The 5,884-nt window shown below is 45.2% G+C and overlaps 2 non-coding genes across 2 annotated transcripts; both read left to right on the forward strand.

Annotated features, from left to right (window-relative positions):
• Nucleotides 1–525: 525 nt before the first annotated feature.
• On the forward strand, nt 526–598 carry trnar-acg (transfer RNA arginine (anticodon ACG)). The gene has a single exon. It is a non-coding gene; the product is annotated as a tRNA-Arg (tRNA).
• A 5,204-nt stretch (nt 599–5,802) lies between these two features.
• trnae-uuc (transfer RNA glutamic acid (anticodon UUC)) lies at nt 5,803–5,874 on the forward strand. Its single transcript has one exon. It is a non-coding gene; the product is annotated as a tRNA-Glu (tRNA).
• The last annotated feature ends 10 nt before the right edge of the window (nt 5,875–5,884 follow it).

Here is a 5,884-nt window from a genome sequence, read left to right on the forward strand (position 1 = left end):
ACAGACACTATGACTGTGTATACTGGCCTAGGTGTGACCTGACTTCAGCTTGGCTGTGCGGCCAGTGGCGCAATGGATAACGTGTCTGATAACAGGTCAGAAGATTGAATATTTGACTCCTGTTTGGTTCAAAACTAGATTTATTTGACCAAAATCAAGCTGGGAAAAATACTGTATACTTTTCATTGTGTCTGACAGTTCTCGATTCAAACACATTTTAGACTGATTTTATATGGGACTTTTCCCCAACATCTCTGAGAAAAAAGATGCAGCAGTTTCACACAACACAACAATATTCCCTCAGCAACAGGAAATGTGACATGTTATGTAGATTCAAATAATACAAAACTCTTTAAACGTTGAATACACTTCATGGCTGCATTTCTTGCTCTGCAGTAAAATTCATGCAACAACAGGAGGATCAAATTAAGATATGCATCTGAAACAGAAAAGGAACCTTGTTCTTGACAGACGCTATGACTGTGTACACTGGTCTAGCTGTGACCTGACTTCAGTTTAGACGTGGGGCCAGTGGCGCAATGGATAACGTGTCTGACTACGGATCAGAAGATTCTAGGTTCGAGTCCTGGCTGGCTTGATACTTTATTTAATTGACTGAAATCAAGCTGGGAATGATACTGAATCATCCAGCGATCATACACTGTTTACCCGGGGGCAGGGCTACCGATGTTAAGGCTAATCTGAAGATGGTGCTGGCTAAAGCTAAAACTGGCGAGTATAGAGATATTGTTATTCACGTCGGCACCAACGATGTTAGGATGAAACAGTCAGAGATCACCAAGCGCAACATAGCTTCTGCGTGCATATCAGCTAGAAAGATGTGTCGGCATCGAGTAATTGTCTCTGGCCCCCTCCCAGTTAGGGGGAGTGATGAGCTCTACAGCAGAGTCTCACAACTCAATCGCTGGTTGAAAACTGTTTTCTGCCCCTCCCAAAAGATAGAATTTGTAGATAATTGGCCCTCTTTCTGGGACTCACCCATAAACAGGACCAAGTCTGACCTGCTGAGGAGTGACGGACTCCATCCTAGCTGGAGGGGTGCTCTCATCTTATCTACCAACATAGACAGGGCTCTAACTCCTCTAGCTCCACAATGAAATAGGGTGCAGGCCAGGCAGCAGGCTGTTAGCCAGCCTGCCAGCATAGTGGAGTCTGCCACTAGCATAGTCAGTGTAGTCAGCTCAGCTATCACCATTGAGACCGTGTCTGTGCCTCGACCTAGGTTGGGCAAAACTAAACATGGCGGTGTTCGCCTTAGCAATCTCACTAGGATAAAGACCACCTCCATTCCTGTCATTACTGAAAGAGATCATGATACCTCACATCTCAAAATAGGGCTACTTAATGTTAGATCCCTTACTTCAAAGGCAATTATAGTCAATGAACTAATCACTGATCATAATCTTGATGTGATTGGCCTGACTGAAACATGGCTTAAGCCTGAATTTACTGTGTTAAATGAGGCCTCACCTCCTGGCTACACTAGTGACCATATCCCCCGTGCATCCCGCAAAGGCGGAGGTGTTGCTAACATTTACGATAGCAAATTTCAATTTACAAAAAAAAAAATGACGTTTTCGTCTTTTGAGCTTCTAGTCATGAAATCTATGCAGCCTACTCAATCACTTTTTATAGCTACTGTTTACAGGCCTCCTGGGCCATATACAGCGTTTCTCACTGAGTTCCCTGAATTCCTATCGGACCTTGTAGTCATAGCAGATAATATTCTAATCTTTGGTGACTTTAATATTCACATGGAAAAGTCCACAGACCCACTCCAAAAGGCTTTCGGAGCCATCATCGACTCAGTGGGTTTTGTCCAACATGTCTCTGGACCCACTCACTGTCACAGTCATACGCTGGACCTAGTTTTGTCCCATGGAATAAATGTTGTGCATCTTAATGTTTTTCCTCATAATCCTGGACTATCGGACCACCATTTTATTACGTTTGCAATTGCAACAAATAATCTGCTCAGACCCCAACCAAGGAACATCAAAAGTCGTGCTATAAATTCACAGACAACACAAAGATTCCTTGATGCCCTTCCAGACTCCCTCTGCCTACCCAAGGACGCCAGAGGACAAAAATCCGTTAACCACCTAACTGAGGATCTCAATTTAACCTTGCGCAATAGCCTAGATGCAGTTGCACCCCTAAAAACAAAAAAAAATGTCTCATAAGAAACTAGCTCCCTGGTACACAGAAAATACCCGAGCTCTGATGCAAGCTTCCAGAAAATTGGAACGGAAATGGCGCCACACCAAACTGGAAGTCTTCCGACTAGCTTGGAAGGACGGTACCGTGCAGTACCGAAGAGCCCTTACTGTTGCTCGATCATCCTATTTTTCTAACTTAATTGAGGAAAATAAGAACAATCCGAAATTCCTTTTTGATACTGTCGCAAAGCTAACTAAAAAGCAGCATTCCCCAAGAGAGGATGACTTTCACTTTAGCAGTGATAAATTCATGAACTTCTTTGAGGAAAAGATTATGATTATTAGAAAGCAAATTACGGACTCCTTTTTAAACCTGCGTATTCCTCCAAACCTCAGTTGTCCTGAGTCTGCACAACTCTGCCAGGACCTAGGATCAAGAGAGACGCTCAAGTCTTTTAGTACTATATCTCTTGACACAATGATGAAAATAATCATGGCCTCTAAACCTTCAAGCTGCATACTGGACCCTATTCCAACTAAACTACCGAAAGAGCTGCTTCCTGTGCTTGGCCCTCCTATGTTGAACATAATAAACGGCTCTCTATCCACTGGATGTGTACCAAACTCACTAAAAGTGGCAGTAATAAAGCCTCTCTTGAAAAAGCCAAACCTTGACGCAGAAAATATCAAAAACTATCGGCCTATATCGAATCTTCCATTCCTCTCAAAAATTTTAGAGAAGGCTGTTGCGCAGCAACTCACTGCCTTCCTGAAGACAAACAATGTATACGAAATGCTTCAGTCTGGTTTTAGACCCCATCATAGCACTGAGACGGCACTTGTGAAGGTGGTAAATGACATTTTAATGGCATCGGACCGAGGCTCTGCATCTGTCCTCGTGCTCCTAGACCTTAGTGCTGCTTTTGATACCATCGATCACCACATTCTTTTGGAGAGATTGGAAACCCAAATTGGTCTACACGGACATGTTCTGGCCTGGTTTAGATCTTATCTGTCGGAAAGATATCAGTTTGTCTCTGTGAATGGTTTGTCCTCTGACAAATCAACTGTAAATTTCGGTGTTCCTCAAGGTTCTGTTTTAGGACCACTATTGTTTTCACTATATATTTTACCTCTTGGGGATGTTATTCGAAAACATAATGTAAACTTTCACTGCTATGCGGATGACACACAGCTGTACATTTCAATGAAACATGGTGAAGCCCCAAAATTGCCCTCGCTAGAAGCATGTGTTTCAGACATAAGGAAGTGGATGGCTGCAAACTTTCTACTATTAAACTCGGACAAAACAGAGATGCTTGTTCTAGGTCCCAAGAAACAAAGAGATCTTCTGTTGAATCTGACAATTAATCTTAATGGTTGTACAGTCGTCTCAAATAAAACTGTGAAGGACCTCGGCGTTACTCTGGACCCTGATCTCTCTTTTGAAGAACATATCAAGACCATTTCGAGGACAGCTTTTTTCCATCTACGTAACATTGCAAAAATCAGAAACTTTCTGTCCAAAAATGATGCAGAAAAATGAATCCATGCTTTTGTCACTTCTAGGTTAGACTACTGCAATGCTCTATTTTCCGGCTACCCGGATAAAGCACTAAATAAACTTCAGTTAGTGCTAAATACGGCTGCTAGAATCCTGACTAGAACCAAAAAATGTGATCATATTACTCCAGTTCTAGCCTCTCTACACTGGCTTCCTGTCAAAGCAAGGGCTGATTTCAAGGTTTTACTGCTAACCTACAAAGCATTACATGGGCTTGCTCCTACCTATCTCTCTGATTTGGTCCTGCCGTACATACCTACACGTACGCTACGGTCACAAGACGCGGGCCTCCTAATTGTCCCTAGAATTTCTAAGCAAACAGCTGGAGGCAGGGCTTTCTCCTATAGAGCTCCATTTTTATGGAACGGTCTGCCTACCCATGTCAGAGACGCAAACTCGGTCTCAACCTTTAAGTCTTTACTGAAGACTCATCTCTTCAGTGGGTCATATGATTGAGTGTAGTCTGGCCCAGGAGTGGGAAGGTGAACGGAAAGGCTCTGGAGCAACGAACCGCCCTTGCTGTCTCTGCCTGGCCGGTTCCCCTCTTTCCACTGGGATTCTCTGCCTCTAACCCTGTTACAGGGGCTGAGTCACTGGCTTACTGGGGCTCTCTCATGCCGTCCCTGGGGGTGCGTCACCTGAGTGGGTTGATTCACTGTTGTGGTCAGCCTGTCTGGGTTGGCGCCCCCCCCTTGGGTTGTGCCGTGGCGGAGATCTTTGTGGGCTATACTCGGCCTTGTCTCAGGATGGTAAGTTGGTGGTTGAAGATATCCCTCTAGTGGTGTGGGGGCTGTGCTTTGGCAAAGTGGGTGGGGTTATATCCTTCCTGTTTGGCCCTGTCCAGGGGTGTCCTCGGATGGGGCCACAGTGTCTCTTGACCCCTCCTGTCTCAGCCTCCAGTATTTATGCTGCAGTAGTTTATGTGTCGGGGGGCTAGGGTCAGTTTGTTATATCTGGAGTACTTCTCCTGTCCTATTCGGTGTCCTGTGTGAATCTAAGTGTGCATTCTCTAATTCTCTCCTTCTCTCTTTCTTTCTCTCTCTCGGAGGACCTGAGCCCTAGGACCATGCCCCAGGACTACCTGACATGATGACTCCTTGCTGTCCCCAGTCCACCTGGCCATGCCGCTGCTCCAGTTTCAACTGGCCTGGGCCCTAGGACCATGCCCCAGGACTACCTGACATGATGACTCCTTGCTGTCCCCAGTCCACCTGGCCATGCTGCTGCTCCAGTTTCAACTGGCCTGGGCCCTAGGACCATGTCCCAGGACTACCTGACATGATGACTCCTTGCTGTCCCCAGTCCACCTGCCCATGCTGCTGCTCCAGTTTCAACTGTTCTGCCTTACTATTATTCGACCATGCTGGTCATTTATGAACATTTGAACATCTTGGCCACGTTCTGTTATAATCTCCACCCGGCACAGCCAGAAGAGGACTGGCCACCCCACATATGCTCTCTCTAATTCTCTCTTTCTTTCTCTCTCTCGGAGGACCTGAGCCCTAGGACCGTGCCCCAGGACTACCTGACATGATGACTCCTTGCTGTCCCCAGTCCACCTGACTGTGCTGCTGCTCCAGTTTCAACTGTTCTGCCTTATTATTATTTGACCATGCTGGTCATTTATGAACATTTGAACATCTTGGCCATGTTCTGTTATAATCTCTACCCGGCACAGCCAGAAGAGGACTGGCCACCCCACATAGCCTGGTTCCTCTCTAGGTTTCTTCCTAGGTTTTGGCCTTTCTAGGGAGTTTTTCATAGCCACCGTGCTTTTACACCTGCATTGCTTGCTGTTTGGGGTTTCAGGCTGGGTTTCTGTACAGCACTTTGAGATATCAGCTGATGTACGAAGGGCTATATAAATAAATTTGATTTGATTTGATTTGATATACCTTTCAGTGCTTCTGGCTGTTCTCACTTCAAACACATTTTAGACGGATTTCATCTGGACATTCCCCAACATCTCTGAGAAAAAAAGATGTAGCTTTTAAATCCAACAGGCATAATGTCAACATTTAAAGATTTGTCTGTGATGTGTATTTTAAGTATGTGTCTTCCCATATGGTCTAGCGGTTAGGATTCCTGGTTTTCACCCAGGTGGCCCGGGTTCAACTCCCGGTATGGGAAAGAATATCTT

The sequence above is a fragment of the Oncorhynchus nerka genome, unplaced genomic scaffold (genome assembly GCF_034236695.1).
Source record: "Oncorhynchus nerka isolate Pitt River unplaced genomic scaffold, Oner_Uvic_2.0 unplaced_scaffold_8109, whole genome shotgun sequence".
Taxonomy (NCBI): Eukaryota; Metazoa; Chordata; class Actinopteri; order Salmoniformes; family Salmonidae; genus Oncorhynchus; species Oncorhynchus nerka.